General features: G+C 39.9%; 1 long non-coding RNA gene across 3 annotated transcripts in view; it reads right to left on the reverse strand.

The window, feature by feature from the left end:
• Window positions 1–578: 578 nt before the first annotated feature.
• LOC108383812 (uncharacterized) overlaps window positions 579–19331 on the reverse strand; it is a 33103-nt gene continuing 14350 nt past the window's right edge. Inside the window, exons 2-4 of one of the 3 annotated variants that reach the window (XR_005058039.2) lie at window positions 4060–4176; window positions 3615–3941; window positions 579–1093 (exon numbers count right to left, since the gene is read on the reverse strand). This is a non-coding gene — a long non-coding RNA (uncharacterized lncRNA). Of the gene's footprint in view, window positions 1094–2358; window positions 3942–4059; window positions 4177–10560; window positions 10684–19331 lie in introns of those variants that run through there. The other 2 variants (XR_001849868.3, XR_012131261.1) reach the window with 2 other exon arrangements.

Here is a 19331-nt window from a genome sequence, read left to right on the forward strand (position 1 = left end):
ATCTTCCTTCAGGGCAGACTTCTCCTATGGACTCAGTAGGCTCACAAAAAAGTTTTGATGTCTTTACAAATTAGAAGAAAAAAGTGACCTTTTAGATTGAAGAAAATGTTTGGACATTTAATATTAATATGCTCATTTTTGCACCAGTATAGTTACAAAATATAATTGTTATCATTTTTTACTGATGAAAGAGGCCCATGAAAATCATATTGTGGCCCTGTCTAGTTTCAGCATATTTGTTCAAAGTACATGGATCAAATCTGGTTGTTTCAATGTGGAATAAGTGAAATAAAAGTAGCAACTTAACTCTCAATGCATAAAATATTCAGATAATTTTCCATCATAGTGATCAATTTCCAATGGTGAAATGTAACTAAATAAAGATTCAAAATATTTCTCATCACTTTTCACAAAGAATGATGAACCTCTGGGTATGTCTGTGATCTGCTTTCACCAAATCATTCAGAGGGGGAAAAATACACATTTTTCATTTTTTCATTTTCCCATTTTTTTGGTTTTTGTTTGACATCTTTTTATTGGTGATAGGTGTGACCGGTGTTCACCTCTCCCACATGTTGCTTTAGTGCTTTTTTGTTTAAATGAACATTTATTTTTATTTTTTAAAAGATACATTTTATTTTTACAACTGTGGGTTTACTCAAAACATCTTTGGGTTTATTTATCCATTTACCCAACACATTTAAGGGCAAAATATTTAAGTGCAAAATGAGATAGTAGCCTGGTAAGGACCATTGGGAAGTAGACAGACCAAATGTGGATGATTAAAAATCACAAATTTGTCAGGTTTCTTTTAAAGATTAAAAATGGAGGATGAGTTCTCAGTATCAACTGCTTTCAGACAGAGAACACAGAACAAGACCAAAACCTGATGGGAGCAGGCAAAGCTGGGCGCGGGGAAATTCAGAAGGCCAGGCTGGGCTGAGAAGGCTCTGGTGCCTCCGGTAGCTGCTTCGGGCAGGTAACGCGGTTAATGACCTGCTTCTTCCCTGGTGCCAGAACGCTTTCGGTTACAGTATTGTGGTGAATCACTTCCTCCCAAGGCTCGAGGTGATCTCTCACACGAGCGCCTCGTCTAGAGTTTAACAATATGAGCAGAAAAGGTTCCTCATTCCAGACATGCAAAACAAATGACATAAGGAATACGCTCTTCAAAAAAGAAAATCCACATAAAGGTGTGACAACTGGGAGGGGAAAGTATGCATGAGAAAACAGATCTCTCTGAAAAACAAAAACAGACAGGCTTGTCAAAGAAAAGAGGAGGATTTGTGTCCTTTGCCCAATTGATAATAGTGAAATTCCTTTCTGAAGGCGGGAACTGGGCTGGGAGGCTGGGTATCTCTGCTTTCTCGGAGGCCTTGTAGGATTTCCCTGGGAACAGGGGTGGAAAGGCATCGTGGTGGTGCGGAAAGAAACACGGGCCTTATATTACCCCTTGCGCTAGAGGAGTTTCTGGGTGCTGAATCAAAAACCTTGCAGGTCTGTTCTTAATAGCTTGCTACCTGGGTGAGTTACACTGATGACTTAGCCAAGCCTCACCTTTGATCTCCTGATCTAGTTAGGGACGTGTGACAGAGAGCCCGTGGCTGGAGAGATCATTAACAAATTAAAAGGAGGAGGAAGGGAAAACTACAGGTTACAGAAATACAGGAAGTCTGAGGTTTGTCAGTTGTTGAAACATTTGATATTGTCTTTAAAGAGTCATAGTGCTCTGAGGGCTTTCTCTGGGTGACAGAGTAATGACATTTAAAAGCAGTAACAGCAAAAACAGAGCCACGCGCTGTCCAAACTCAACAGCCCTGGATCGATTCCAAACACATGAATGGTGGCTGCCCGTTGTTTGCCATTTATGCTTGAGTATGTTTCCATTTCCCCTGCATACAGTAGTGAAATGAAGGGTTATCTTTACAAGTTTTGCTCTTATTAAAAAGTGTGCCTCTTAAGCTTTTATTTTTTTTAATAGACTTTATTTTTGTAAAGTGGTTGTAGGTATACAGACAAATCGAACAGATAATAATTGAAAGTTGCCAGATACCCTCTTCCCCTTCCCCATACAATTTCCCTATTATTAACATCTTGCATTAGTGGTACATTTGATAGAACTGATGAACCAATAGCAATATCTGATTATTAACTGAAGTCCACAGTTAATATATTAAGGTTCATTCTTTATGCTGTAGATGCATGTGGGTTTTGACATGCATAGTGGTACGTAGCTACTGTTAGTGTCCTACAGAACAGTTTCACTGCCCTAAAAATTCCCCTTTCTGTTTCAGCAAGCAGCCATTCTAATTCTGTACTTTCAACCTAACTGCTATTTCCCCCCTCCTCACCCCCACTCTTTTTTTCTCTAAGGCTTTGTATTTTAGGAATAGATGGGAGTTGATTCTCCTTTCTGGCAGAGACCCACAGAAAGTCACTTTGGCTGCAACATGCACATCCCTGGAAAATCTCCTCCCTTGTTGTTGGTTTTTGCCCACGCAGAGAAACCCCGAACCGTGCTTTGTCAAACGCCCAAGAGGAAGCCCCTTTCCCCGAAATGATAAGGGAAAGCAAGCAAGGAACCGGAAGTGGTGTGTCCAGCCGTCGCCCTCCTCTGCTCCCTACTTGCCTTATTGCACAGTTACACATCCTGATTATCTTATTAAGCCTCCCCAGCCCAGGCCTGTTTCCTGCCCTCCTCTTGAAGATGCACTGTCTTGCTCCCAAGCCCCCTCCTTGACTGCATGCATGTCTAGTGTTGAGATCTTAAGCCTACAATTGACACCAAAGATTTCTAAACCAAGGGTTTAGGTAGTAGATTGGTAGGCTTTTCGGCAGAGAAGGCAAAAATATAAAAACTAGAAAATGATACCTTATCCATTCGTTTATTAAAGTATTCAACAAATATCTGAGTGCCCACCATGCCAGGCTCCACTCAAGAGCGTACCAGATATGACCCTACCTCATCCTACAAGCCTTTGCATGTACTGTGACATCTGCTGGGATGTTTGCTCAGATAAAGGCATGGCTTCCTCCCTTACCTACTTCAGGTCCTTCTTCCAATGACACCTTAGGGGAGGTGTTTGGCAAACTACTTCTATAAAAGGCCAGGGAATAATATTTTAGGCACGGGATACATGGTCTCCTTGGCAATACGCACGCTTCCCATTGTCATGCAGAAGCACACAGACAAGAAACAAATGAGCAGGGCTATGTTCCAATAAAACTTTATTTATAGATACTGAAATGGAATTTCCTGTAGTTTTCATGTGCTACAAAATGTTGTTCTTTTGATTTTTATTCCAACAAGTTAAAAATGGAAACACCATTCTTAACAGCTGTCTGAAAATGGGCAGTGGGCCTTAGAAAGTACTTCCCTGGCCATCCTCTCAAAAATGACACGTACACACATACAAGACACACGCACATACTCTCTCTCTCTCTCTTTATTTCTCATGTTTTTTAATAGCTTATTGCCATCTGACTTTGTCTATATTTAATTTATTGTCTTGTTTCTTTCTTCTCTCTCCTCCCAGATTCCAACTATGAGATGCATGAGGGCAGGGACTTTTATCTGCTTGGTACCCCACCCTGTCCTGATGTCCCTAACATACCTGACACACAGGGGGAGCTCCACACGAAGCAGGGGGACTGCCGGACAAGCAGGGGTGGTATTATTTCAAGTACTGTCTTCCAGGAGCAGAAGGAGAGAGGCAGGTCCCTCTGCTGAGCACACGTTCTGTGCAGGCATCAGGCTTCATCCGTGCCAGATGCAGAATACTTTTCAGCTGAGACTAGGGCTTGGCACGGGAACACGAGATGTTTGTGGATGATGATAGTGTGATGGGCAGGCACGGACTTCAGTTCCCAGGATAACTTGACGGAGTCTTCCAGAAATTATGTCCCTCAGGCTCACACCACTCTCACCAAAATCAGAATCCCTGGAGAATCAGACAGTTGAGAGATTAAATCCAGACTCCACCAAACACGGACCGTATGACCTTGGGCAAGTTACTTAATCTTCCTGAGTGTGCACTGCGAAACGGAGATAATAATTACCTCATAGAATTGTCACGAGGAGTCACGGAGCTAACGCAAGTGAATCAGCACAGTGCCCAGCACATTGTTTGCGATCAATAGCAGCTCTTACTTGCTTTTGGTTAGAAGGTAGGCTCACTGTGGGACAAATAACGAAATACAGATCAGCAAAACTACAGTCAACCGACTTCCCCAAAATAACTTCTGATAATGTTGTGTGCACATCCTTCCAGATTTTGATCTCTCTGTGTGCTTTTGAACACGATAACTGAGAATTGGTTGCCTGTCATCTTAAACGGCACCAAAGAATCCACCCTGAATCAGATCAAGGCTGTAGGTCTAACTCCCAGTTTGCTCAGAGTACAGAGAAATGCAGGAACGTGTTCAGTGACATGGGAAGGTTCCATCAGCAGAGTTTAAAATGTAGGGACCCCTACAGGACAAACATCCCAGCTTCTTCAACAAATGAACTGCGAGGAAAAAAAAAAAGGGTCAGGAGCATCCTATAGACCAGAGCTGTGCAGTAGAATTTTCTGCAATGCTGGAAATGTTTTATATCCATCCTGTCCAATATGGTCGGCACCAACCACGTGTAGCTATGGAACACTTGAAAGGTGGCTTGTGGGGCTGAGGGACCAACTATTCTATTTTTAATATTAATTTATTTAAATAGGCACATGTGACTGGTGGCTACTATGTTGAATGTGCAGCTATTGATTGAAAGGTATTTAGAGATTTGTCAACCAGTCACACTGCAAAGATCTCTTTTGGATTCTTAGTCAAACAAATGAACTTACAAAAAAAATCTATGAGACAATGAGGGAAATTTAAACCCTGGCAAAAATATTTGATGATATTTAAGACCTCCTGCTAATTATGTAAGGGGTGGTAATGAAACTGGCTGTGCTTTTTAAGGAAGTCCTGATCTTTTAGAGCCACTAAATTATCAAGAGATGTAATTATATCATATTTGGGATTTGCATCAAAATAACATAGTGGAGGGTGTGGGGGTACAGATGATTCAAGAGGTTCATGAGTTGATAGTTGCTGAAGCTGTGTAATAGGTAGTTGGAGATTTATTAAACTCTTCTCTGTGTTGTGGTATTTGCTTGAAACTGTCCATTATAAGAAAACGTTCAAAAACGACTTAATCATCCGGTTTTATATATATGTCTTTCTTCCTTAGGGAATCCCATTATAAGTGAAACCTGACATTTATAAATGCAAAGCCATCAATTCTAAAAGTATTATTAGAATTTTAAGTGGAAGATAAAGCAGCATTTTTATAGGAACCGCAGCCAGGCCCATGTTACCAGCTTCTTTCCAGAGTGTTAATCATTGCCATTCATAGTGAACTGAACTCCAGAACTGAGACCAATATCTCTCTCCCCTTTTCTGTCAGCAGTAAAATTCCCAACTGTTAGTTGGCATTCGGCCACCCTGATAAAAGTCTATGCTTCCCAGTTCCCTTACACCTAAGGGTAGCTATATGACTGCATTCCAACCACTGTTTCATCAGAGGAAAGAGTATAAATGACTTCCTAAAGTGTCTTTAAATGGGAATGTCTCCTTTTCTGATCTTTCCCCATTTTTTCTGCTTGCTGGAATGTGGTCTGATGGCTGGAGCTTGAGCAGCAATGTTGAATCATGAGGCCAAAGTCACATGAAAGTATGGTGAAGTGGTAAGACAGAAAGAACCCTGTTCCTGACATGATGGAGTGCCACATAGCCCTAAACTGACCACATCCAACTTTTTTTCTTGTGGGAGAAATAAACTCTTATCTTGTGTTTCTCTGTTATTCACAACTGATTCTGATCCTAATTCATATAATTATTAAAATTTATTGTTATCAATTGCCTAATATTTATTGATATTTATAGGTTGTATCACACTAATTGCTGTGAAAGAAACAGGATAAAAGTCATAGAATCAGCATATGGCCAGCATAGAGGGTTTTTCAATTTGAGAGATAAACAAAATATAAGATACAATTAAATACGACTACTAACTAGCATGCATTGAGTACTAATAATAAGCCAGACATTGTTCTAAGTATTTTATACATATTAACTAATTAAGTCCTCACAACAAGACTTAGAGTTATTACTGGTGGGTGGGTGGAATGGGTGAGGGATATGAAGAGGCACAAAAACGTCAGTCATAATCTAAGTTGACTATGGGGATGGAAGTGCTGCATGGAAAATAAAGTCAGTGGTTCTGTAACATCTTTCTATGTTGATAGATAGTAATTGCACTAGTTGGAGTGAGGATTTCATGTATATAACTGTTGAATCACTATGTTATATGTTTGAAACCAATATAATATTGCATATCAACTATACTTAGAAAAAAAAAGTTAATTACCATTCCCATTTATAGGTGAGTAAATAGAAAGAAGCCCAGAGGGGCTAAGTAACTTGTCCAAACTCATGTACTTTATAAGCTGAGGAGATAGGATGGACGGATGGTATTGAAAAAGAAGGCTTTGGAGGCAGAGAAAGGACTAGGGTCCCCTGGCAAACCTTTGCAAAGAAGACAAGATCTTGATTCATTCAACAAACATATTGAGTGCTTGCTGTGGGTCAGGCACCATTCTAGCTAAGAATGGAACACTTGTGAGGCCTGAATTCCTGTGGATATTAGAATGAGTAAGTTGTGATTTGGAGGCAAGGCAGCCCCATTGCCCGACTCCAGGGCACTGCTCTGTGAATGGTGCCCCCTGGATTTACATAAAGCCACAGCAGTGACCCTGAACTTAAGGCTCACAGGCTGACTGTGGCCACAGATGCATTTGGATTGGTCTGTAGTGTGGAGAAAGTTGAGAGATTTCACATAAAAATCTAGATTTCTGGTTTCTTTAGAAAATGTGGAATATTCATCGATTTATACCAGCATTCCACACTGCACCTGGCTAAAAATGGATCTGGCTGCCCCCTTCACACTGCATGTTTCCTTTGTCCCAGTTCCCAGCCCTCCTTAAGGCTGTGAAGGGTGTATGCTTACCCCAGGCCCTGTGTGACACAATGTGGCAGTTTCACGTGCCTTGTGCTTCCAGTGCTTGTGATATTAAGTGAACATCACTGTATTTACAGTTTTGTTTCTCTCCTCTTTCTCAGTTACCGGAACAGAGTAAGTACTTTAAAACTAAAATCATCATGAATATTCTTACAATATTACTCAGACATAAAGCTTTGGAGAACCTTCCCAACTGTAGCACCAGTGACTGACAACTTGATCATCTTGCCTAGCTATAAGATCTTGGAACTTCTGGAAGACAAAAATGTTGGTTCATTCTGTATGCAGAAACACTGAATGTTTTCTTCCTTCTTTTCTCAGAGGTACCCCCAAATTCTAACAAACAAAAATCTAGATGATGATTAGTATTCAGAAGATAACTAAAAGTAAATACTCGTGTACACTTTGCAAATCAATAAGACAAAAATCAACATATCTGAAAGGTTTGTGTCCTCTTGGAAGCAAACTAGGAAATCAGGCAAAGGGGAGAAAAACCAGGATCACAGTTTTCTTTGTTGTCTGTAAGCCCATCATTGACTGGTTCCTGCTTCAGTTCACACTATTCTTCCCCCTGCCAGAGTTTCTCTAACCTTACTGTTGTCTTTTTGCTACACATATTTTCATGCTCTTCCCTACCCCAGGACCTTTGCATATCCTTTCCATCTCCTTATAAATCTAATTTCTCCCAGCTCATTCCTTCTCACCCCGCCTTCAGCATAGTTGATTTCTGTTCTCCCTGCAGGTCTCAGCTAACTGTCCCTTCTCCCTGGAAGCCTTATCCACTTTTAGGGCCGGGTCCCTTGTCTGTATATTCCCACAGCACCAGGGCTGAGTCATAACTGTTGAGGGCCCGAGATAGTTTAGCCTTTGTGGGCCCCTTCCTCCAAAAAAGGATACGAAAAATCATTTTTGCAACTGCATTGGCATGAAGACAAATATAATCCAGACTGGTTTATTATTATAGGTTCACTATTGTTATATCACTCTTCCTTCTAGCTTTTTAATAAAATAAAAACATTTTTGTTGGCTCCTAGAAGTGCCCCAGGCCCCCAGGCCTATACCTCCTAGTCCTCATGGAGAAGCTGGCCCTCGCAGCGCTTGTGTAATTTTTCTAACTTTTCTATTCCAATTGGAGTTAAATACGTTCTGCAAGGTGGTGCTAGCTTTATCTGCATCTGAATTTCCTGGGTGACACTGGGTCAGCCAATCTGCATTTTGATCAGCCAGTGCTAATTCTAATGCTTACAAATGGTTGCAATCCACCAGAACTAGCTGTTTAATATCTGTCTGTTCCCTGGGCTAAAACTTTGATTCCAGTTAGGACTATTTTTTGGTGGTGCAATTCTGCATTTCTGTATCAACACAGATTCTGACACATAGTAAGTGCTCAATTGATTTCCAATGAATAAAAAAAAGAAATGGAATCTTCCTGGCCACATTTTGCAAGGCTCCCATTTGTAATGGCTGTTGGAAAATAACCATTTTCAAGTCCTTGTGTGTCTTACATACCAATATATCTCTGTGCCCTAAAACATTGCTTGGTAGATTAGTTCTGCAATAGATACATCTTGTTGAATGGTTGATCATGCACTTAAGGTTTTCATATTTACACACCATCACGATTTTACTTAGATTAGAGATGAATCATTTCATAGATCTCTTTCTGTAAGTATTTGAATCTGAGATTTTTAATGCCACAGACATAAGGAGTCCATGAATTTTTACATAGATGATCCATTTGGCTGCATTTGGTTAGTATGTGTTCCTTCAGTTAAGATTTGGGTGAATGACGGACATCCAATGGGAGGAGGTTACATGGTGGAGCAGGGATTGCACAGACTATTTGCCTCCCTGATGCTGTTGTCTTTATCAGTATGCAACTATTTTGCTCAATAAGAATTTGCAAGCTCACTGAACTCTTTCATACAATGAGATCATTTCCACTTTCTCCCGTGGGATTTACATTGAGTTCACTTTAAGACTAGAGCCTCAGGTCCTTGTCACACACAAAAAGGTTAATTAAATCACCCTTGTCACAGCGTTTGCGTGTGTGTGTGCTTTACCGTTCAGCACGTTGACAATAAGACAAGTTTTAATGACCCGTGTAAGCTTGCGTACTTCAATTGTGTCCCAGAGATAGCTCTCATGTGTGCGGGGGTATTTATAAAAACCGGGCCCTTTTGCTGTTTCACTTCCTCCTTAGAAGGAGGAAGCGATTAATCATGAGACCAGAACTGATATTAGGAATCTGGTCCCAAAAAAGAAGCTTCCAGGAATGTTATGAAGTCCATGCAGGTAAAACTTGATGTAGCATTCTTTCTCTTTCATCATGAATGATTATTCAGTTCTGAATAAGGGCACTGAAGAATTGTGAATGGTTCAAAGAAAATGATGATTTTTTTCTCTACTTGTGTTTTAGTTCATTGCTATCCAAACTTGTTTCATAAAAGAGGACATATTCACCATATTACACATTTAAGGTTGAAAAATGTTTCTTGTGTATTTAAAAATGTACAAGATGTGTATATACATGTAAATGTCTTTAAAAATACTTTTTAAAAATATAGACGAAACAAAATGTTTATGTGTGGACATCTGAGTAACCAGAAAATGTAATTAAGCAAAACACATATTTTCTCCAGTATTATGGCTAGATCTAATTTGTTGTGTGTTGGTTTTTGTTTCCAGTTTGCTTGCTGATTGCTGTTTTCAAGACAGCAACTACAGGTCCTTCAGCTCCTGGACTAAAATCCTCCAAGTTTCAACATTTTACCATTTAAGGTTTTATGAGCATTTCAACCGAAATGAAATGATCCTGCTTGTTTAAAGTTAAAGCATCTAGTACTTACTCTTAAACACACGTCATATTTTCTAGCTGACCTGACAGAGCCAGAGAAGCACTACACGTTTGTGTTGCAACAACTGAGTTGGCTCAAAGATTAAAAAGAAATATTAATAGGTAGAAATAAAGCATGCACCCAGATCAGTGTCACGCACCTCTTTCTCAATGGGTTCCCACTATTCAGTCCAGGTGCCCATAGTGAGACTGCCAGACTTTCCCCTACATTCCTGTGACATTAGGAAAAACAATTCTGCCTCTGGGACAGAGCTCAGCGGACTAACTTCATCCAAGGTTTGCCAGCTGCATTAATGTGCCTGCCGGCAGCAAAGAATAATGGATCAGAGCATGGCTGTTAGCTGTGTGATCTTGGGCAGGTTAGTTAATTTTTCTGTGCCTCAGTTTCTTCCTCTGGAAAATAGCATCTGTTCCATAGGGCTGTAGTAAGGAAGGAGTCACTAAATTAATGCATATAAAATGCTTAGAATAGCGCTAGAGACGTGGTGAGCAAGTTCCAAAAATGTTTGCCGTTATTGCAATGTGAGCTGCTGACAGCTCCCCCTCCCCCAAGTGGCTGCTGCCCTGCAAATAAGAGTCTCCTCGAGAGGGAAGGATCTGTAACCATTGGGGGGAAATCATTTACTAAGAGAACAAAGTTTTCTTTTACCTGTTTTGAAAATGCAGACAGCTCTTCTGCATAGCAAAAATGCCAAGAAGGGAGAGAAAATGCTGACTTCTCCCAGCCTGAAGCACCAGAGGGGAGGGACTTTTAGAGCCAAAGGGACTTTTAGCTGAGTAATAAAGCAATATTCCTCCTGAACACCACCCTCTGTCCTTCTCCCCGTGATTGTAAAACTGTAACAGAATGTTCAAGGTCTCCTAGGTATTTTACAAAAACCACTTGAAAAAGACTGCCCTGGAATCACCGGTACTTAAACAGCACATTCTAAGTACGTGGGCCCTACATGAGTGTCTAATGGTTTGTCTTTAAACTTTGTAATATTTTTTTCTATTGGTGTTTGTAATAACTACCCACTGTGTGAATTACACCATGTGGGTTACACACACACACACACACACACACACACACACACACACACGGTAAGATGGCTTTTTAAAATATTTTTTTCCCTAAATGACCAGAAAAAAAAAAAGCGCAACTCATTGTAAAAAATGTGAAAAAAAAGCACAGGAAATTAGAAATCACTGGTGATGATCAGTAACATCTTAGTGCATGAGAAAGGGTTTTTAAAAAGTCCCTCATGTGGTGCAAAAGTCTGGGATTTTTTTTTTTGTCAGGATAAAATAATACCGTAATAAATTCAAGGAGAAAAAGAGGAAGCCATTCTATATTAATGCTAGAATCTACACTACTTCCTTATCAAATAGGTACATCCCCTTTGTGAAAATGGACCATGATCTTCAAGGTAGGAAGTAGAGGCATGAAGTGGACATTCCTTGGGAATTCTAGGAGTGAAAAAAACACAGGCTTCATGTAAAAGCAAGTTCACAGAGTTCACACCTACAGAAGGGAACGTTCAGATCAGGGGTGTAAGAGGATAAGGTGTGCGGGGGAAGAACCAGTGTTCTCTGCCAGGAGGACTGAAGTTTGGGCTCTACAAGTAACTAATTTCTGTGACTTTAGAAAGATCGTGGTCTCTCTGAGCCAGTTTCCTAATCTGTGAAATGGGACATGGCGCTTCCCTTCTCTTCCTCTCTGTCTCACAGTCGCACTGGGACAGTGTACCTGTAAAATCCTTTCACTAGCACAATATGCAAACACAAGGCATTCTGTCAAGGAGGCACAATTCCAAGCTTTTCGACATTGTTTAGACAAAAACATTGTCTCCTTGTCTACATGGACTGAACAGCTGTTTGTAAAGATGAAATAAGCTGCTTCTAATGGGTTATTCAGAAACTTTGGTAGTTTAATTCTTAGTGAATTTATGTAAAGTCATGTTTTTTAAAATAAATACCTGGAAATACTCTTCCTCAGCAAGAACAGATGCAATGCAGCTCTCTTCCCCACCCCCGGATTAAAACCACCTCACTCACGGTTTATTCCCAGCCCAAACATTTGTTGACTGTCTGTGGAACATGGTTTAATGGCCTAACCTTAAGCACTCTTGATAAATGGATCAAGAAGTCAGGCCTTCCTCGCCAAACACATTCTCATCTGTATCTCCTCTCTGGCCAAATTCTGTAGGGCTCTGGCCGTAAATATGTAATGCCTCCTAGGAACACGGGCCTGCCTATCTGGGGGCCCACGCCCATTTGCTGTTCCACATGAAATTTGGAGGCAGGCCAGGGGTATGGCCAAATAATTGCTGTGCCAGAACTAGTTAATCAGAGGCCCCTGCAAAGGGCAAGACAGAGGCCCCTCCGCACAGGATCCTGGCAGGCTGTGGAGGCACTTTCCAGCCTGCCCTTCCGGTGGGACAGCAACCTTTTGGGGCACCAGGAGTCTTTGTGAAATCACTCCAGTCTTGAGCTAATTTAGTGCCGGATCCCTGGATTTAGGCCGCGGCTGCTGGTTGGCTTTTCTGAGCCTGCTTTTTGGCACAGGTAGGAAAGGAGGAGGAAAAAAAAAAAATGGTGTAAGCAAGTTTCGAAATCTTAGATCATTTCATGAATGACTCAGTGTTTCCTTTTGGAAAAGCGCAATAATTGGTTGTCATTAATAACTCGGCTTTGGAAAAAGGTCCTAAATATTGAGGAGCTTTTTGTGCTATCTGAACACAGCCATCCTGCAATCTTCATTTTTTATTGCTTCCAGAGGAATTTCATTCACTTGATAATGTGTGCTTGTTGAAAAATAAACTGTCACATACTTCCTCCTTCAGGCTTCCTGTTCTTTCTGAGAAAAAGCTTTGAGGTTGTCTTTCTCTTTCTCTCTTTCCTTTTTGTTTTTCCATTTAAAAATATTCAAAACATAATGTAACAAATCAACACACTGGACACCTTAAACTTAATGTTATGTGTCAATTACATCTCATTAAGGATGGAAAAAATACTCAAAATAGAAAGCTATTATTCTTTTTTGAGAGACTAGTTATATATATAGACTCCCAAGAAGAGAACAGCCTGTCATTTATCTCTATATAGAAAGAGAATGTCATATAGCATATTTCCTTCATGTATGAAATACAGAGCTCAATAGGTTTTAAATACTACTTTTAACTCATTTGAACACATTTCAGTTTTAGAGTTAAAAAGAAACGAAAAACTAAAAATCTCTTTCTGTCTCCCTCTGCACATAAACAATGCTGACGTTCTCATCAAGGAGACATCCATTCTTCCGGCATTAGTACTGCTGAATCCAGCCTCAGAGCTATAAACCCAGAAGATGTATCAAATGACTCATTACTGGAATACATGTTTCTAATGTTAAAGATATGCAAACAGAGCTTAATGGGTGAAGGAAGACCCTGCAATTCAATAAATAAAGTTGGGGATTACTGTGGTCACCGTGGACTCTATTTGCATACAGGCTTATCTTGTTTTTAAAGCAGCAGGGAAAAAAAGAGGAGGAAAAGAAAAATCCCAACTTTCACCACATGTTCTCAAAACACAATCTCATCATGAGGCCAATAGTTCAGGCCATGTTAACAGGCAAAAAGTGGTTAGTGTGAAAGAATCCCAAACCCATTAAAAACATTTTCTAGAATGTAGAAAGCAAACATCATGGACTAGCCTCAGGTCATCTTACTGAGAAAACTGCACAGTCAAACTTTTTGTCACTTAAGTCTGGTGTGTTAGGTCAGGACTGATTGTGTTTCAGGACACAGCCTGCTTGGTTGTTGGGCTAATCACTACCTGTGTCCCTGGCTAGTTGTCCAAGCCAGGTAGACAATCCAATAGAAATGGAGTATAGCCAAAAAAGAGGGGTGTCCCACAGGAGAGTCTCAGCTAGGTATCAACTTAAAGATCTGGCAGTGTTTAATACTGTGAATTAAAGGTAGAAAGCAGTTGTGGTCATTTTAGAAGGGAAGCTCAAATGGTACATCTTTTTACATATTACATGTGAGCACATATTATCTATTTGGTGCTCTGGCAGAAACCAGTGCAACTGCTCATCCATGCAAGGTGGAAATATTTCCAGGAAATAGGGTGAGCAAAGTCCATGTTGACTCAGGAAGAGATGGATGTGAATAAATACTTAAGAAATGTCTAAATAAGTCACACCCACGATGGCGGAGGGGGTGTAGAGAAAACACAACAGCAGCCAGGTGCCCTGAAGAAGCCTCCAGGTGGCACTTTCCATAGCCTCTCACACTTTGGGTGCAGCAAAGTGGACATCGTTCAGCCCCCAGGTCAGAGGCTTTAGGAGAATGCGCGAAAACACTTGGAATGGAAACCTTATTAATGCTGTAAAGATTTCTTTCATGAGTATCTTTAGGGGCTTCTACTTTATGGGGTTAGATAATACAGTTTTGGGTGCATTGGCAAGACTCCTCTGACAATTTCTCATGGACGAAACAGAGCAGGTGTCCTACGTTTGGTTACTGTGCACAACCTCCCACCCCCACCCCGCAATAAAGTTTGATTCTCAAGTGGAAAGGGAGAGAAGGAGTGACCAGACCTTATGTACTGGGAGGCAGAGGTGGTGGGTTTGTTATTTAATGACTTTGGTTCCTTAGAATTGTAATGCAGACATGACCCCTCAACCCCCCAGGTCCCCTCCCTAGACGTCCACTATGACCACAGTAAAGACTTTTTAAAGGAGATTATTACCCTGTCGATTGGGTTTTCCTTTACAATATGAATACCCCTCTTGTGGTCTTTATTCCTGAATAATTTGCTCTGAAATATCTGAAGACACAGAAGAAAACAAGTTCCAGGGCTATGATCATCTTCACTTGTTGGAATTTAATTCAACTGTCAGTGAAACCATTTTTTTATTGTCATTTCACTTTTCAGAGACACTCACCACCCTGTCCAGCCGAAAGGACGTGGGTGGGCAGCTGAGGGGAGCTGGGGAGTCTGTCCAGCATTTGTGTTCTATTGACTTTTATAAGAGAAAGAAAAGACACCATTGAAGTAGCTAACATTATTTTTTAACACATGAGAAAAATCATTATTGTAAATGATCAGGTGAAGAAAATCAGGATACTATCAAATACAAGGCCTCTTCAAAAGAAGCTGCTACGAAACATACCAACATCAGAACCACAGTGTTTCTGAGTGTTATGTGACTCTTATATTTAAGATATGGCAGGTACGTAGACCTAGTAACAATATTCTTCTAGCTTATTGTGTTGTTATCCTAAGTAATTCTTTCTTTTTTTTATTAAGGTATCACTGATATGCAATCTTATGAAGGTTTCACATGAGCAACATTGTGGTTACAACATTCACCCCATATTATCAAGTCCCCCCCAAACCCCAGTGCAGTCACTGTCCCTCAGCTTAGTGAGATGCTATAGAGTCTTTACTTGTCTTCTCCGTGCCGTACTGCCTCTCCCGTGACCGACCTATATTATGTGTGCTAATTATAATGCCCCTTAATCCCCTTCTCCCTCCTTCCCCACCCCTTTCCCTTCTTGGAGTCTGTGAGTCTGCCGCTGTTTTGTTCCTTCAGTTTTGCTTTGTTGTTTTATACCCCAAATAATTATGATTCAGCTAATGTGGTTCCTACTATATTCTACTTACATTCATTCAACACATGTTTATATATAGTTTAATTACATAGATATCATTTCAGCACCCATCTCCCCATTTTGAAAGGTAGTATTTTTAACTGTGTGGGACATTCAATATCAGGTCAATAAATATAAATTAAATGTGAATATTAAGGATCTGATCATCTTTTTTTTCGAAGGTCTTGACACCTGCTATAAGCCTGAGAATGGACGATAGACACTCCTAACATTCTATGAGGATCCTTAATAGCAGTTTCTTGGTTTGAATGGCTTAATGATTCGTTTATGCTTGTAAGTTTTTTTTTTTCAGTTGTACGCCTGTGTGTACTTAAAGTAAAAAAGACAAAAATAAGTTTTTGGGGAAAAAAAACATTTTAATTGCTTTCAAATGTTCCAATAAATTCAAACCCAGATACTCTTGCTCAAGAATTTCCTTGCCAGATTATTACATCCTTGCTTGCCAACTCTCTCCCTAGCTTTCTTTTATTTTCTCGGTCTTAGGAATGGTAGAAGATATTTAGTGTTGTTACCTGGTCAGAAAATGTCCATATTTTCAGAAGATTTAAACATGCACGTGTCATAGGAAAGAAAAAATAAAATCAGGTCTCCGCTCTGAAAAACAACTCAAAGTTTGAAAATCAGAAAGTGGTAAAACCCATCATAAGCCCCCAAGAAGACAGAGCATCTATTTTTCACATTCATGTTTCAATAACTACTTTGTTATCTTCAACTGTAGTTCCTACTGAGAACATCCCAATAAACGGCCAGACTCTATGACTAAGGAAATACTCCAACTAATGATGTGCTGATAAGCCAAGAAATATCAACAAGGCCAGGAGGCCTCGGAGGTTCACTATCTAACAGACGGCGACACAGCAGCCCGTCCAGCAAGATGAGGCAGGAGCAGAGGTTGTGCTCAAACTATTGCAGGTTTACTAAGATTATTTCAGTGCATTGAACAGCTCCAGGTGGGCACCATTCACACCGGAGTCTCCATGAACAGAATAGAAAATACGGCCAATGGTGGGCGCCCTGTGTGCAAAGCCCAAGCTTTGAATTTATTACCGGTCACAATTCCCGTGTTTCTCGGATGGACTTACAGCGTGTGGAGGTCTACTTGGAAAGTAAGGACATGAAAATCTTTAATGCGTTGCGAAAGTAAAGAGGATGGCATTAGTGGTGTTTTAATACACAGAAGGGAGGGAGGCAAAATTTTAGAGTCAATTCAGATACCCTTGCTTTTCATGGGCCAAACTCTTAGCTGTGAATAGTATCCCCCAGATATTAATAATTTTATTTCAATCTTGAGTTCTCTGAATTTTTTTTAGAATCAAAATTGAAACAAGATTGCTCTTACTCGTATTTTGGGGATATTATTATTTTGAAGGTGAAAGAAGAGTCAGCTGCCTGGGCTCAGGGTCATGTTTTACAATGTGCTGTTTTGCTAAACATTATTTTCAAGGAAAGAACTCTATGACAAATCTTTATGTCTCCAAAAAGACAGTATCATAGTCATGGGACACTTTTCATGCACCTTTGTAGTATCTTGTGATACAAGGAGGAAGCAGGGAAACCGAGTCAGAGAGAGAGTCAAAGTGCACCTCTCACATGGCCCAAGAATACCAAAAGCCTATTTTTTTTTTAATACAAAAATAAGTTTAATAGGGGATATTGGAGCCCAGGGGATAGGTATTTTAAGGTCCAAAAGCCCAAAGTGTATTTAATTTGAGCAGTACCTTTGGCTCTGGACTCAACTTGTCATAATTGTTATTTAAAGTTCATGAATTTTAAAATACATTTTTCATCATGATTATGTAGTATTAGAAGTAATTCAATCTTCTCCGGGGTCAGAAGGAAAGACTTTCATTCTGAAGAGATCCAGTCAAGGGTTGGTCTACCCTACTGGACAGCCTCAGATGTTCTCAAATGCAGTAAGAGGTCTTCAGAAGAAAAAAAAAATTCCTAAGCAGAATTTCTTTGCTCCTTCTTAGATCCTTGAGAAGGCAGGTTTGCTGCTAACGCAAACATGTTTTGTCTCTTGGGGTATACATATGACTGTTGGCTTTTCTCATCTCTTCTCTTATTTACATTGAAAGTACTTGACTGATAAACAAATATAAATCTGGCAGCCCGGTGGTCAAAGAGGAGCAGAATTCTTTGAAAAGACACAGTTTTAGGAAGAGAGAACCAGAAGGGAAAAATGAAACAATGCATCATAGAACAGACTTAGGGTCCCTCAAAGTACCAACATAGTGTTTTCCCAATCTTTTTTTTTTTTTGTCTGTAAATCTGTCAATCACTTGCTTAGGGTTATTCTACATACCTTCAAAATCCCTGAAGTTCAAAGTAAGTAACTGTTACAGCGGTTAAATCCAATCTTTACAAGGAGAGTGTTTCCTGGGAATCTGACATTTCAATTAAAGCTGCAACTTTTCAGAGATGATCAAATCTATAACATTGGAAAACCGTGTAATCTTGTTGGGAAATCTTCCTCATGCTCTTAAATCCTGTGTGAGTTCTGCCAGAGAACTTTAATACAAATCAGAAACTTAAGTAACTGCTACTAAAAATGAAACTTCTGGCCCCAGTAGTTTAAATCTTTTGACTATCACTAATCGAGAGAAATGTATTTTCAAGTTGGTGAAGCGTTCATCTTTTCTGCAACTAACTGTGATCTCAGTACACACAGGGTGTCCATGAAGCCTGGAAACCAAGAATATGCAGAATGTTAACGTGGATATCTGTAATCTGCCAAAATTAGAATACAATAGGGTGTAACAGAGTAACGTAGAATAAAACAAAACAAATTTGTAGAGTCAATTACATAGCACTCTATCTCTGTTTCCAGGCTTTATGGAAATCCTCTACGTGAACTTGTCTGGTGTGTTGAGCCAGTTGAGTAGCTGGATGAAATGGGAAAGTCCAGTGCAGGAAGTGGTGCTTTTCTGTTGCTGCTAATTAAGGAATGTGGAACCCTTCCTTCTGAGTCAGCTTGGCAGTATGTGGAACTCTGTGCTGCTTAAACGATGATTGCATGAAACTTTAGAAATAAAACCAGAGTATCTTGCCACTTAACATTTAAGAGGCAAGAGGTGGCATGTGTGTGTGTTTTTAAATGGTTCCTAATCTTTAAAATGGTTCGTTGCAGCTGGCCTTTTTATCAGCTGATCATATTTACAGCGTAGTCTCAGATGGCACGGTGCTGTCTAATAGAGAGGATTTGGATCATTTATGAGCTCACATTTTAAGGCACACAGGCTTATCACAGCATTTGGAGGATTCACTTCTATTACACAGCAATAAAAACATCTCCGTGGGACTGTCAACTCTTCTTAGTTTTTATTTCTTTTTGGTAAAATAAATGTTAATTTGTTTCATTTCAAAGATAATACAAGCTTATTACAGAAAGTAATCTGAGGAAAATAGGAGGTAGGAAAAGGTCATGGATATACCATTATCAAAGAACAACCATTTAAACTATTTTAATAGAGATTTTGAAATGCACACAAAAGTAGAAAGAATAGTAAAATGAACCCCTTGCCCCCATACCTGGCACACAGTTCTGAAGTTCAAGTTAACCCCCTTGCTTCAATTCTCCTGTTTTTAAAAAAAATTGCTTAAAATATAATAAATGCTGACATTTCATGTCATTCTCCTCTGGTATGCTTCGGTATATGTATCTAAAGAATATATTTACCTTTTTTCTAATGTAACTCCCCCATAATGCCATTATTATTGCTAGTGAAATAACAATAAATTCTTAGTACCCCAGTAATACCCTGTCCATTCTAAGAAA

The sequence above is a fragment of the Manis javanica genome, chromosome 5 (assembly GCF_040802235.1).
Source record: "Manis javanica isolate MJ-LG chromosome 5, MJ_LKY, whole genome shotgun sequence".
Classification (NCBI taxonomy): Eukaryota; Metazoa; Chordata; class Mammalia; order Pholidota; family Manidae; genus Manis; species Manis javanica.